Source organism: Myotis lucifugus, unplaced genomic scaffold (assembly GCF_000147115.1).
Source record: "Myotis lucifugus unplaced genomic scaffold, Myoluc2.0 scaffold_68, whole genome shotgun sequence".
Classification (NCBI taxonomy): Eukaryota; Metazoa; Chordata; class Mammalia; order Chiroptera; family Vespertilionidae; genus Myotis; species Myotis lucifugus.
The window spans coordinates 4,188,830-4,204,960 of NW_005871116.1; positions in this window are offsets into that span (position 1 = coordinate 4,188,830).

Sequence of the window (16,131 nt, forward strand, 5' to 3'; positions counted from 1 at the left end):
TATATATATATATATATATATATATATATATATATATATACATACATTGTGTCAACAGAGTTGAGTATCAGGTACAAGATGTTCTACGACTCAGAATGTGTTGCTTAGAAAAAAGTGTTTGAGGATTTCTGTGATAGAAGCAACAAATGTAGACAAGTGAATGCGGAAGTATGTGGAAAAGGTGAGACTGTATAAATTGTTGGATTCTGAGTGAGAAATGGGAGGAGAAAAGATATTCATGGTTGTAACGACATTGGATAAAGCAGGGGTGGGGAAGAGGCTTCTGGAAAGTGGGTGTGAATTGACCTGGAAGAACATTAAAATACTTAGAAGCAACGAATCTCTTAGAAAATATTTTAGATTTTTTAGATTTAGAAACTTAAAAAAATCTTTCCCCATCATCTTAGTGATCTTGCTTTAGCACTTGAGAAAATTACCAAAGGCAAACCACCTATATCATGTGCAATTGGATGGGAGCTGGCTTTTAATTAGATGCCCAATAGAAATAAGCCATAATAAAATTGCACATTAAAGGGATATTTAAATTTTTCCTTTTGCTATGTTACCTTTGTCAGCTTCTCCTTATTGTCAATATATCTTACTAGAGGCCTGGTGCACAGATTTGTGCACTGGTGGGGTCCCTCAGCCTGGCCTGCAGGGATAAGGCCAAAACCAGCTCTCTGACATCCTTCAAGGCATCCCAGATTGCGAGAGGGCGGTTCTCGGGTGACGCACCCCAGAATCAGGTTCCCTCCTCTCTGGTTCCAGGTGCGTCACCCAAGAACTGCAGCTGCCAAGTCACCGCAGCTCGGCAGCTCCTGTGTTGAGCGTCTACTGATGGTCGGATGGTCGAACAGTAGGACAGTCACTTAGGCTTTTATATGTATAGATGACTTTGTCTTAAACTTTTTCAGTTAGATTTCTATGTAATTTGTATACTTCTGTTAAATTCTGACTAGAGTATAGTGTTCTGTAATATTCTGTGAGAATATGATACTAATGTCCATTTTGGAAGCAAAAGCAAACTCAAATAAAATAAAGGATATGGGAGGTTTTCATTGTTTAAAAATAAATTCAGTGATCTCTCATTCACCCTGCTTCTTTGATAAATGGCGTAAGAGAAAGAATTTTACCAAGTCATGGATTGAAATCGGTCCAAAATAGACCACAAAATTCCCTAGGGGGATGTACTGATCTTAGAGATTCTGTTGGTTGTTGCTAATTCAAACTTTGACCATCTATTATCTCAGTGAAAATGGAAGTCTCCTTAGTGCAGGGCCTCATGTGAAGATATTCTTTATACCCGGAGCTCTAGGTAAGCCCAGACAGAAAACTTTTAATGTGGATTTCAATGTTATATAAATCATTTGATCAACCATATTTTTGCAATAGAAATTCTGACCTCCAAAGCAAGAAAAGACATTCTTCCACTGGACTTTTTATAACTAACTGAAGGCAATTGTAAATATAATTTAGTTTCACTACCTACTTAGCTTCATTACCATTGTGTTCTGTGTATGATCCATTTTCCTGGGACTTTTATAAACACGGATACTGAATTGGATCAGTTTACAGAATTGAATTAATTTAATTCATTCTAATTAGGAAACTGTAAGGAACGTGAAGCCATGATTGAGCTCAGCATCCCTGAAGCCATTTTGGGGGAGTCATAAAAAAGGAATTTCAGGATCATGTTCTGTATGGCAACCTCAGTTACCTTTCTTCTCTTGAGCTTGCTCATCAATATCCCCACTCCATGCCCTAGTCACCAAGGACGTTTGAATGGAACCTCATCTTTCCATTCCCCTTTCCAGTTCAGTTCATGCTCATTTCTCTCCTAGGTTACTGCACCAGCCTCCTAACTATTCTTCTTCTCTCCTAATTTGCTTCTCTCCTGCCTCTTCCCACACCCCTTCCTCCACCGTCCCTTTCAGCTTACTTGAGGTTATGTTCACCTCTTCTGAGGATCCTCTGCTGATCTCCCTAGTCTGAACTGTGAGTTAATTTCGGAGCATAACCCCAGTGCCTTGTGATTTCTGTGGTCATAACCTTTCACGTGGTACAGTAACTGCACATTCTCTGCTCCCTACTAGACTGGAAGCTACTTGAGGTCAAGGATGCTCTCCACTTTGGGTCTTGAAGTCTAGCACACAAGCAGTCCCTAAATAAGTATTTGTGGAATGACTACATGAATAAGTAAGCTATTAAGAAATGAATGTGCAAGCAAACAAACAAAAAAGAAATAGAAATATAAGAAATTAGTCATTCTAGTAAAATTCCAAATCAAGGAACTTGAATGGTCTTCTGTCTACTGCTTGTCCAGGTTCCCCAAAATTGAAGATGCAGCCCCCTGTTATGGCTGGATAACAGTAAACATGCTGTCCTAAATCTCGCTAAGCAGTTCAATTCAGCTATTTTGTACAATAGTTGTCAACAGCGCATTAGCTAATGCAAAAGCTCTGCAATAGGCATTGCATGGAAGTTTATCTCAAATGTGCAGAAATTGGGAAATGGGAACAATAAAGTTCCCATACTCTATTATCAAACAGTAAATCACTTCTTAGAATAGAATAAAGTCATAGAAATTTCCTTTTTCTTTTCAGCACCAAAATAGCAAGCTTTTCACTGTTCTTTTTCTTAACCATGAAATTTTGATTGACATGATAACACTAAAATAGATTACCCAGGCAATTGATAAAACTTTCCTATGGCGACCAGTCAGGTGACAATTTTTCTGCATCTTTTCTCTTGGAAACTAAAGGAAAACATCTCTTTTTCTGATAGTCTTAAATTGTAAGTGCTGGATTCCAAATCACGTTCGGCAGGTCTCTTTAATACACAAGTGTATTTACAGGGTATAAAATCAGTCATATTGGTTTCCCTCGATTATGAATATAATCATAATTATTTATAGGCCCTGAATGTGACCAAAGGAAGGCATCTGTTATGATATCACTATTGCAAATGTAAAAAGCAGCCTGATCTTTTCCTCATTGACTCAGAATAGTCCTCAGAATCTGCCGCCGTCCTTTTGGGCTGCTGTAACAGAATACCATAGACTGGGGGGCTCATAAACAACATACATTTATTTCTCATTGTTCTGGAGCCTGGCGTCCAGAAGATCCCATATCTGGTGAGGGACCGTTTTCTGGTTCATAGATGGCTGTTTTCTTTTTTAAAATCTTTATTGTTGAAAGTATTACATATGTCCTCTTTCTCTCCCCTCCCCCCCCATTGAGTCCCTCCAGCCTGCCCCCTGGCCCCTGCCCCAGATCTTCACCACCCTATTGTCTGTGTCCATGGGTTATGCACACAGACGGCTGTTTTCTAGCTGTGTCCTCACTTGGCAGAAGGTCTACATTATAGGAGCATTAACCCTAGTCATGAGGGCCCTGCCATTATGACCTAATTGCCTTCCTAAATCTCCACCTCCTAACATCAACACATTGGGGGTTCAGGCTTCAACATATGAGTGTTAGGGTGACACAAACATTCAGTACATTACAAAATCTTTCCGGGTTTATGCATTAAAAAAAATTGTGCACGAAATGATTCCTGTCTTGGTCTTTTTGAGGGTTTGCTTGTTCTTTAAATTTTTTTCCTAAATGGTTAGAGATAGGTGGAACATTTAGTTTTGTCTAGAACATTTTAATCATCCTCTTGGATTTCACATAGTGAAGTTAGGTTGATGTAATGATCAAATCAGCTCACCCATATTCATAACCAGGAGGTGGGCATCTACATCAAAAGTAACTCAATTCTTTTTTCCTTAAGAGCCACATCAAAATCACCGTCAAGAAGTAAGAACACATTAAAAGACACAGGCCTCCTACTATACTAATGAATATTTGAGTCCTCATGTCTCTTTCTTGAAACTACTGCCCTGAAAGTAATAGCTGACTCAAATGATACAAGACTTTTGCAAAAGAACATTGTGATCAGTTCCTTTTGAACAAAGGAGAAGCAGGAAGGCAGTCTTACATGAGCTCAAGTTCTCATTCATACTGAGGACAGCCACCTGGGTACTTAGTGATAAATGCCATAAATGTGCAAATTCAGAAATGTGCATTGCAATGCCAAGTTAAACAAGGCATCACCTCCCCAGTGCACTATTCCTACCCTGCTACCCGAGCATGAAGCATGGGCTGGACCACTTCCGTATGAAAGTTCAGAAGATACAGCAGTAACATGGTTTTAAACAGACTGAGTCATACGAAGTGATGGAAAGGTGATGCAAACCAAGAGCATATTGATTCCGTTTCCATATCTATTACTCACTGCAACAGCTGGTCCATTCCTCCATGCCTCTCCCCTGTGAGGACCGTACAATGGAAAATGGGTCTTCTGGTAATTCCCATTTCACCTCTTACACAAACACACTTCACTGCACACAGTGGAGAGTCACAAGCTGCACTCTGGGAAATGTTAATAGAGGAATTAAACCAAAAAAAGAAAAACTGTGTTTGTTGGGGTAAGAAAAATTAATTGTGTTTCTTTACCAAAGGAGCCACTTAACATTTCTTGAATATGAGAACCTACATTATGTCTCTAAATAGAATATGCAATGTGACTCATGTTTACTTGATTACAAAGATTTCTCTTTGAGATAAACTTACTTCCATTTCAGAAAGCACTGGAGTTGAATTACAAAACACTGAACTAAATGTAGCTGTAAATTAAGAACAAAGGGCTCGCATTTTTCTTTCTGCCTCTGAAACTGACTTACCAAGTTGTCATAAGAAAGGCTCTGATTTCTTTGTACATGAACTCCAGATCTTAAATGTTCACAAATTTTTCAAAGAAAAAAGAAAAAGATGGGTAAAACAGTCCAGATATAATCATTAAAATGGGCAATATAATCATATTTTTAATGAGAGACCTTGTTAGGAGAGTATAATTTCAAATCTATATTTCTTTTCCAATTTTAGATGCCAGTAGTATACATGCAAGCCCTCTTACTGTTTCCTTCATAATTTGGAGTGGATTATGAATAATCACTTCATTCAGGGAGGACAGGACACACACTATAATTAGTATCATTCACTTCCACAGCATGGGTCTGATTTTCTGCTCAAAATAATCAGTTGACCTGTTAGAATGATGACCGTAAGTTGACTCAATAAATTAAAGTTTATGCTGTCTCAGGTTTTTTCTTTTTCTTTTTTTAAAATCTATTTTTATTCATTTCAGAGAGGAAGCAAGAGGGAGAGATAGAAACATCAATGATAAGAGAGAATCATTGATCAGCTGCCTCTTGCACACTTCACACTGAGGATAGAGCCCACAACCCGGGCATATGACCTGGCCAGAAATCAAACTATGACCTCCTGATTCATAGGTCGATGCTCAACCATTGAGCTATGTTGGCTGGGCCCAGGTTTTTGCCTTTTAAATTACTGCTGTGAACAACTGACAAAGTTTCTTTGAATTACAGCCAGTGGTGAGCTAAGTAACTGAAAGAATATTTATCGATGTCTTTGATAGCTGCTAGTTGTTTGCATCATTGTTTGAAACTTGGTATATTGTGCTATTACTGACCAATAGATTAACCAGGAAGATGTGGGTGAAATTTAAGCACAATGACTGCACCTACCTAAGCTCCCAGGAACTGTTAGATTTTAACTGGTAAGGACTTAGATCTGTTTTATTTTAAATTAGTTTTGATAACTAAAGAGCCCCAGCTCTCCAAACATCTATAAAATAAACTACTGAATATATTGTGTTATAAAAGAGATGACCAATGGTTAAGCAGTTTATTGTGAGATTGTGAGGAAATATATTCCATATTCATAACCAGGATATGAACACCTACATTAAGAGTAACTTAATTTTATTCCTTAAAAACCACATCAAAATCACAGCCAATTGCTTCAATTTGTATTGGCCTTTCATAGCATGCTACACACATGTGAAAGAACACCAAGATCCTCCTATGGATGGCTGAATGTGCTTGTCATGTACTTTATACTTCACAGCATAACAATATACAAATTAAACACAATAAATCACCAGTAAATGTAACTTGCATGAAAAATAAAAGATATAGAACTGATTAAGCTGTGCCTGGCAGATACTGTTAAACTAATCAATTTAAATTAAAAAACAGCCCAAGAAATTAATAATTACACTATTTTTTTTACTTCGTTCACCATCCTTCATAGATGAAATAATTTAGAAGGATCTCAAATTGAAACTGTTCCAATTCATTGATTGTCAAGTTTCAATTTACTATACCATGTATGAAAACAGTATAGATAATTGATTTCAGGAATCATGGCTCCAGATAGATCTGTGGGCTCAATCCAACAGCCCGGTTTTATTTATACATAGTGAAGTATGAAAACGACTAGGGCACAGAGGCTAGAGCCCAGAAACCTAGAGTCCTGCTCAGAATTAAGAAAAATGAGGACGTAAGCTAAAGAAGGACCAGGGAGCGCAGAAGGAAGACACTGTATTCTGGAGCAATTAAAAGGAAATTTTAATTGAATGAAGGAGAGTGTGACTCTGGTTTTCTGGTTCTGGAGACCAGGCTGCTAGTGGTGCCATGCTGCAGAACAATGAGGAGAATGCTGTGAAGGAGAAAGTTGAGAATTGTTGGACTATTTGGGGTCTGAGCAAAGGCCACTTAAGACCATTTATCAACACTAGATCATCTTACTTTTAAAAGTCATATCTTACCTTACAATAAAACATCTAAACTGTATTCATTTCACATCAGATACAATTCACCTAATACTATACATTTGGTTTATGGCTATTGGGATAATTGACATCATGTCATATATTGTTTTGATATTGAAGTTCTCTTTTTTGTGCCTTGGTGACATATCCTTTCTCAAACCTTCCCAAAGTTCAGGAAAATCTCTAAGTTCCTGGCCCTCTGCTGAATGAATAAAGGTTCACCTGATACATTCAAGTGAAGAGTGAGTTGAATACATGGTGCAGCACAGGGACAGGTGGGCAGGCTGGTCCTCCCAAGGACAGTCATCAGCATAGAGATAGTGACATGGGTCAGGAGAGATTGAGGACCAGACTTGTCAACATGAGCACACTCTTATTTTTGTTGCAATCAAGTCTCTTTGTACAATAAAAGAGTCCCCTACATCTATATAGCAGTAGACATTTCTTTCTAATTGATCAATATTAAGTAATACAAATTTATCTAAATTATTCTCGTTAGAATGAAGTTAATATTTTTATATAAGAAGCTTACATTTTTATTTAAGAAGTAACCCATAAACAGATCAGAAGCTCAATATCTCATTACATTAATTTTTCTAATTCTGTAGAAAAATGGTTAACCATAACACAAATGCAGCTTTTTTAAAATTGTCATTTGTACTCTGTCTAATATATATCTTTTTCAAGCTTTATATATATAAAGTAATAAAAGGATTTTATATGTGATTTGAAAAAATTAACCAGTATTTTTTCATACCCCAATCAACTTTTGAATAAGTGAGATGATCCTTTAAATTATTTTTCTGTATTGTTCATATTAGCTAAATTCAAATTGGTAACTCTGGGAGTATCATTTAATGAGGATATTCCATCCTCTAGTTTAAATTTTAGCCTCGGAGGTGGATTCTATGAGCTCAGTTAACACTATCGAGATATCAAGAGGTTTTCTATGACATTTCTAGCTTGATTTGTAGCAATCAATGAGATTTCCTTAGCACTGGTCCCTGCAGCAAAACAGGATAGTGGGAAAGATATCAAATGACAATTGACAACTCCTGCCTGACTGAACCATATAACACTATCCTTTAGCCCTACTTCTCATTGAAAGCTCTTGAAGTGTTTTATTCACCTTCATCGATGTTCCCAGTTTCCAAGTACTTGCTGAAGTGGCTATTCTATCATTGCCAGAGCACCAAAGAGGAAATTGAGATGCTCACAGTTTGATTCCACCCACAAAAGTAAATCTTGCCTGGCAGCGGAATGTTAACTAATTCAGTTCACTGCTTCCCTGTAATAGCTGGAATATTAGGATGAAATGCAAAGCAACAGATATTGGGCCCTGACTGGTTTGGCTCAGTGGATAGAGTGTCGGCCTGCGGACTGGAAGGTCCCGGGTTCAATTCCAGTCAAGGGCATGTACCTTGGTTGTGGGCACATCCCCGGTGGGAGGTGTGCAGGAGGCAGCTGATCAATGTTTCTAACTCTCTATCCCTCTCCCTTCCTCTCTGTAAAAAATCAATAAAATATATATATTTTTTAAAAAGACACAGATATTGGGCCAAGAGGCAGGTCCTTAGTCTCTGTACTCCTAATGCCTGGCCTCATTTCTTTAGTGCCAACCTCTTAGAACCTTGGAATAGATTTGTAGCTTCCTGGGTAGAAAGAAGAACAACCACACTAGGTTTTGTTCACTGTTATGTATGTGTGGGAACACATAGTTGTATTAGGGAAAAGCTCTACCATTGGAGGAGTTCTAAAATTAGATGGTTACATCAGTAAGTTGGTTAGACAAATGCTATAGAATATGGAGAAACAGAAAGATACAAGGAATCTGTAATATGATTTTGTATGCCCAACCACACACACAAATAAAATCCTAATTCTTTATTGCTGTTTTAAAAAGCATTTAAATACATGTGGAAAATATAGTGAAGGAAGAAAACAGTGGGACTCAACAATACCTGGGTATCACATTAAAAAGAAAATAAAAGATAAATTAGACTAGGCATGTGTTCATTGAGTGAAATAAGAGTATATCTGATGTAGAGCGAATAGGCCAGGAAAAGAGATGGTTTATGTGAAAACAAAGTGATTTTGTTTCTCAATCGAAAAAAACAACACACAACTCAGGTTAAAAATAATTTTTCACAATTTGTTTTTTTCTTTTTCTCAGAAAGAAAGATGGTACAGTTATGCTAGCTTTTATTCAATTTGCTCTTAGCCTACTTAGAATTCTGCCAGGTTAATTGGCTTAGTCCAAGCAACGGTAAGTAATGGTTAATGCTAGTGACAAACAGTATATTTGATTTAGGAGAACAAGACCAAATAGCTAGAGTTCTTTAGATTCACTGACCAGGAAAAAACCTGTCTTATTTTTTCCATGGGAAAGAAATGATTTGTGTTCCTTTCTATCCAAAGGGAGAGGAAATGCAATTCCTTCAGATTTCCAAGATAATTTCTCCAGAATTTAAATGAAAAAACAATTAAAATGTAAACCAGAAAAGGGCGTTGAAAGAATGTTCTGTTTTGGTGACACCCCAAGATTTTTCAAATGTTGGGTGGGACATTCAGATTCTATACTTTTTAAAAATTTCACCTGTAGAGACCTTTCTTCTTCAGGATTATAGTTAAGAATTTAGAAGTATATGTCTGAGGCATGTTTCAAACTCCTTGAAGTGCAGTGGGCACAAAAGGTAAACTGTTTCCATTCAGAATGACCTTTGTTGACTTGGACAGTGAAATGGGACTGTAAAGCGCCGTCTCCAAGGAAACAAAGCCAGCAGGACATGCATTTACGTATTATAATCATCAAGGGAAGGGGGTCTATTTGAGAGGCCATTTCCCTCGGTGAGTTTTGATGATCAGACTGAAATATTCTGAGTCTTTCAAGTCCACTTTCCCAAACATCATTTCTACCTTCTGAAAACTCCAGAATCTCCAAGAGATGTAGACGGGCAAGTCACTTGATGACAAAGACCATTTTAGTTCTCTGGCCCTTGGTTTGTGATTTCCATGCTCATCCTGTCACATTGTATTATATTGATTGCTTCACAAAGAATACAAGTGACCACGACCAGGATGGAGAGAAGGACATGGAACAAGGAAGACAGAGACGGAGGTCCCCCCACTTCCCTAATGTGTTATATACCATTTCCATGCCCCACAAAGCCTGGCTGGACATGATTTGCATGAGGTATCAGTATTTTAAAAAAGCAACCACCTCTGTTTGTTTGTTGTTGTTTGAGTTGACTAAATCGATTACCATATGAGCCCTAGCTAAAGCAACAAATTTATTGAGCCAATAAATAGATATAAAACAATGTTCCCTTCCCAATGGTTAAAATGTTCTTTTAAAATATTCTCAAAATGTTCAGTTGAGTTTATAACAATTTATTTTTGTTAAGTACTAAACAGCCACGAAATAGTATTTAGAAATTGCATCAACTGTATTAAGTAAAAATACAATAAACACCTGAATATTTACCACCTTGGATTTTTGGTGCCTCTCTTTCCCTTTCTTCTTCCACTCTTCTACTTTTGTGTTGTTAGAGCTTTACCAAGTACATTAAAAACATATACTTGAGTTTGGGTATTTTTAATATTCATGGAAATGTAATTATATTCTTCATAATCTCATGAAATTATTGCTGCTCTATAATATTCCCTGATATTAATTTTTAATCTTACATGTAGCTATTTGTGTTTATTTGCATTGCTGTGTAATATTTCCATAATAATTATGATAGATCAACATTGCATGCTTTACTTTTCCAACTCTTTATGGACTTTATTTTTTACTTCAGTTTCTTTTTATTCAATCAATACTGCCATAGAATTTGTGTTGCCATATCCTATCCTATATAATAAAAGCCTAATATGCAAATTGACCAATTGGCGGAACAACTGGTGGAACGACCAATTACTATGACATGCATTGACCACCAGGGTGCAGACGCTCAATGGGGGAGCTGCCCCCAGCCTGCAGGCCCAAGGCCAGCCAAGGCAGGAGCCAGCAGGGCCCCCCTATCGCCCCACCGGTCTCCCCACAGAGGTAGGTGACTGGCGGCGATTGTGGGGGGCAGGACTAGCGAGTGGGTAGGACCAGGCCGGTCAAGGGGGCTCCCCCGATTGCCCTGCTGGTCACCCCGCAGGTCAGCCCTGATTGCCGGCCAGGCCTAGGGACCCTACCCATGCAATAATTTCATGCACCAGGACTCTTGTTGGAAATAAGCAGTTGTGGGTGTATCCTTAGAGATAGAATTTCTGAAAAATAGGAAATAATGCATATCTCCAACTGTGTTTAAAAATTAAAAACTATCTTCCAAAGTCATGAACAAGTTTTAAATCCTTCTAGTTGCTTTACCTTCTCCTTAATAGTTAAAATTTTCACACTTTGACACTTACTTAAAGCGTGGTTTATGTATCAGTTGTCTTCAGAACTATAAAACATTCACCAGAATAGCAGTCACCATGGGTTTATGACCAAATGCTTTGGTCGGGAACCTCCAGAAAGATCAGTGTCATTAACTGTCATTACTTTGCAACTTGAATATATGTCCTTCTGAGAGTGATGGGCATTCCGATACAATCACTGCATGGGAAAATCAGCCATGGGTCTCAAAAATAAACTTTTAAAAACTATAAGTTATTGAAACGCAACTATTGTCATTTGTTAGACATCTTCCAAGGAATGGATTTTTGTACAAGGAAATTTTTACTTATAAAAGATGATGACATGGTGATGTTTAATTTGTTTTAAAAGGTTGTTCTCAGTTGTCAAGACCAATTACATGGTCAAGCAAGTAAACTGTCAAGTTTATGAGGTGCATAAAATGGATCATAAGCTCCACAGATGCTACCATCAGCTTTCAGTTTGCTAGGGAAAAAAAAACTGCATTTGTTGCAGTGTAAATGCTTTCCAGGGTTATTGAGAAATTTATTAAACACACTGAAAGGGCTGTAATCTGTGGGTTGACAGATGTAATTATGAATTATGTGTTGAAGCACATTGAAATAAAATATCAATTTGTTAAACTAGCTTTAACTATATTTTTATAATTAGCTTTTTGAGGAATTATAATATCCAAAAACACATATGCACATTAACATTTATGCTAATAGATGGAGGGTGAATTAGCTATTCTTGTACAAAAAATAATTTCTAAATCCATAAAATTAGGGAATATGTGTAATATTGCAGAGATAGATGGCCTAAAAATATGTGAGTACTCTTTCTTGAGTTTGTTATTATTTTCAAAAATGTATAGAAGAAAATGAAGACAAAGTCTATGTACTTAGTTTGCTGTGTTTTCCCCCAAGTAGAATATTGTAATCACAAATATAATAAAATTTGAAGTAAATCAAGGCATTTTAATGTGAAGTTTTCCTAGTTTCAGTTTAATTCCTATTAAGAACCCTTTTTAGTTCAATATAAGATCACCCAGTATTTGCCACAGTAGGAGATAAAAGACTTTTTCATTTACTCTTTCAATGAATCAAGACTATGATGGAAACCCTAGCCAGTTTGGTTCAGTGGGTAGAGCATCACTTAGCCTGCGGACCAAAGAGTCCAGCTTTGATTCAGGTCAAGGTCATGTACCTTGGTTGCAGGCTCCTCCCCAGCCTGGGCTTTGGTTGGAGCTTGTGCAGGAGGCAACCAATTGATGTGTTTTTCTCTGTCTTTCCCTCTCTTTCCTACTATACCTAAATTTCAATGGAAAATATCCTTTGGTGAAGATTAACAACTACAAAAATGCAGTGGAAATAAACCTTCTGGGTGAGAATATACATTAGTATAATCTTATGGAAGGCAGACTTGGAAAATTTATTAAAGTATTATATTTATATATATTTGACTCGGCCATCTCACTTGCAAATTGGGGCCATAAAAGGAAAAATGGGGGGTACAACATACAAAAACCTCTGAACGCAAATTTTCCAAGAAATTTTGCGTTAAGGGTTCCATGGAAATTAACTTCAGCTGGAGACTCATGGGAACAAGGAAGAGGAGCTACTTAAGGGGAGCTTGTCCACAGAACTGGAGCTTATCCACGGAACTGATTCTATAGAGAAGGAGAAGCTATGCAGAAGAGATTGGGGGTGGGGAGTGAGGTAGCTGCAGGAACCGAGTCAATGAACAGGTGAGAGGGCATGGGATCCAGATGCTAGGGGGATGGGAGGTCCTTGCAGGAAGCAGGGACCCTTTGTCCACTACAGACTTGTAGATTTATATTCCTTAATAATTTATTTTGCTACCACCACTCCCTACTTCTCCTCATACTTAAAATTTTCCCATAGAGCTCATTGCTGCAAAAAATAATACAAAATCATTTTAGCCTGGTATTAAAGGCTAATCCACTGATTTACTATCTATAGAATATTTACAATGTGCACATATCATTCTAAGAAATGCAATGGCATATAAGACAGTTAAAGTCTGTGTGTGTGTGGAATTGACTTTCTAAGAGGGACAGGAGGAGTGGAGCAGACCATTCAAACAGCCCTATAGAGCCATTGAAGCAGGGTGGTGCACATTCTCTATATTATCTCATTTAATCTTAAAATTACCTCATAAAGAAGAGACATTACCATGTTACAGTTAAGAAAATTGATATTGTGATTAAGTTAGTTGCCCACTTTCAATCTATCAACAAGAGAGGGAGTCAAGATGTGCATCCATCTCTACTTGGCTCCACAGCTCTTAACCACTAGGTTTACTCCTTCCAGTACAATTGCCTGCAGGTACTTGCAAAATTTTGCCTTTGCTACTCTGCAAAGCCCAACACATCCATGCTCAGAATAAAGAATTTTTCATAGATTGCATGGCTAATTTTTGTACCTCAAATTAGGATAATTAAATATAAATGCTGTTTAGAAATAGTTTTCATTTTCTTGGGGATTTTTATATACATACTAGAGGCCCAGTGCATGAAATTCGTGCATGGATAGGGTCCCTAGGCCTGGCCGGCGATCAGGGCCGATCTGTGGGGTGACCGGCAGGGCAATCAAGGGGCCCCCTGCTGGCACCTGCCTTGGCTGGCCTGTGGCCTGCAAGCTGGGGGCAGCTCCTGTGTTGAGCATCAGCTCCCTGGTGGTCAGTGCACGTCATAGCGTTCCACCAGTCATTCCACCAGTTGTTCCATCCATTTGGTCAATTTGCATATTAGGCTTTTATTATAAAGGATATATATATATATATAATCCCTCATAAATGTTGTGATCTTTCTTGCTTTGTTTGTTTGGTTGATCACTGACTATTTTAAATCCTGGGAATCCTGAGAAACCAAGTGCACTTTCCATTTTACTCTGAAACCACAGTATGTTAAACTTACTAAAACAGTCAGTGAAAACCTTGCACTAAATACAACTTCTGACTTTCATACCTAATTCTGTCACTGTATCTGTTTATGACATTCATTCAAGAGTCAAATATCACATCAAGGTTGCAACTAACTTTAGATTTATGGGGAGGATGAGAACTTTAGATGACCAAAGAAATAACCAAATAAGGACTTGATATGGATTGTTTTAAAGTGGTTTGATTTTGAAAATTCCGAAATTGGAAAATGATTCATAACTGGATGCTTTAAAGAGAAAAATAAATGCACAGTGTGATTTTGTTAAGCAATAATGAAAACACATATAAAGGCATATTTTAAAACTTCCTCCATCTTCTCTTCCTAAAAATGAACTCAAAGTTCTCTGTCATGACCTTGTCAAGAGTTGACCCTCCCCAACCTGGCAGTTATAATTGATATCCGTCTGTAAGACAGCAATGCATAAGGATAGCTGAATCAAGTCAGATAACAAAATGCAAAAGCACAACATCTTCAACATCTTTCTTTACGCAGCCAACACACTTCTGGCCCAGCCTGAATGTTTATATCCAACAGTTCAACCCACCACAAAATCTCTGGATGCTTTGGTTAAAGATGTCATTGGGACAACATGCATATCCAAGTGGAGGAAAGGAATCTTGTCACAGAAAGAAAGAATTGTTTGGTTGTTTTAGGTTTTAATTTATATATAAGAAATAGATTTTACCTTAGACATAAGTTAAAGAAAGAGACACATTAACCTACTCATGGAGCCATCAAAACTAAGTCAACCTGAGAGTACACTTTGCATTAGAATTCGATGTACTAAACCAAGGTAGCAGAAAAAATTAACACAATATAATTAACATAACAATATATTATTATATAATTATTAATAATAATAATAAACATGATAGAACTAGGACCACAGTTTCCTCCACTTATTCTCTGTCTCTCTCTCCTACTCCTTGGATTTCTGTCTGCATATATGTACATATCCTTCCTAGCACAGAATGTTAGGAATGTCCTCATAGATTATCTAGCTCTGAAGTTTTATTTTGGGATTCATGAACAGACTTTAGGAAGGATCCAGAATGTCCTCTGAATCTGAATGGTTTTGTTTATATACATGTCCATTTTTTCTGAAAATAAAGGCACATTTTCAAAGAGTTTTCTATGTCCCAATAGTTAAAATTCTAGACCAACATATATTTATTTTATAAATGAGAAAACTGAGGTCCAGAGAAGTGAACTAAGTTAAAGGTCAGGTATGACATTATTCTGATCTGAAGCCTTTTACCTACTTCCTTAAATTCAGGCTTAGTATTTTAGTATTTACCCCACATATCACATTGGATTTAGGTGTATTTTATGAGATAGAATGATTAAATTGAATTTCAATGAGGAGGAAAGATCATCATCAATGTGCCTGGGAGTAGATGGATGAAGTGAGGCGCTACTCAAATTCCTGGACTTGATATCTGATGATACTCAGGTTCCGGGATCTGATACCTAACGGTGCATGTTTTCTGGGAAGTTGCTTTAAGACACAGGACTTTAAAGCTTCAAGCACTAGGTCAGTATGGAGACCAGAGAGAAAATCAGAAAAAAATTTCTGAAAGATATTAAGGAACAGATTATGTTACTTTGTGCCCTGCGTTGGCCAAGGCAGAAATGTGTGTCATCTTTTATCTTATCTTCTCCCTCACATGCTAGGTAGTTCCACCACCCTAATCTTTTTTATTTTATTTTATTTTATTTTATTTTATTTTATTTTATTTTATTTTATTTTTATTATTTTTTTATTGATTAAGGTATTACAAATGTGTCTTTATCCCCCCATTGTCCCCTCATCCCCCCAGTCTTGCCTTTACCCTCACCCCCTGTTGTCTGCGTCCATCGCTTATGCTTATATGCATGCATACAAGTCCTTTGGTTGATCTCTCCCCCTTACCCCCACCCTCCCCTACCTTCCCTCTGAGGTTTGAGCATCTGATCAATGCTTCTCTGTCTCTAGATCTGTTTTTGTTCATTGGTTTATGTTGTTCATTATAATCCACAAATGAGTGAGATCATGTGATATTTATCTTTCTCAGACTGACTTATTTCACTTAGCATAATGCTCTCCAGCTCT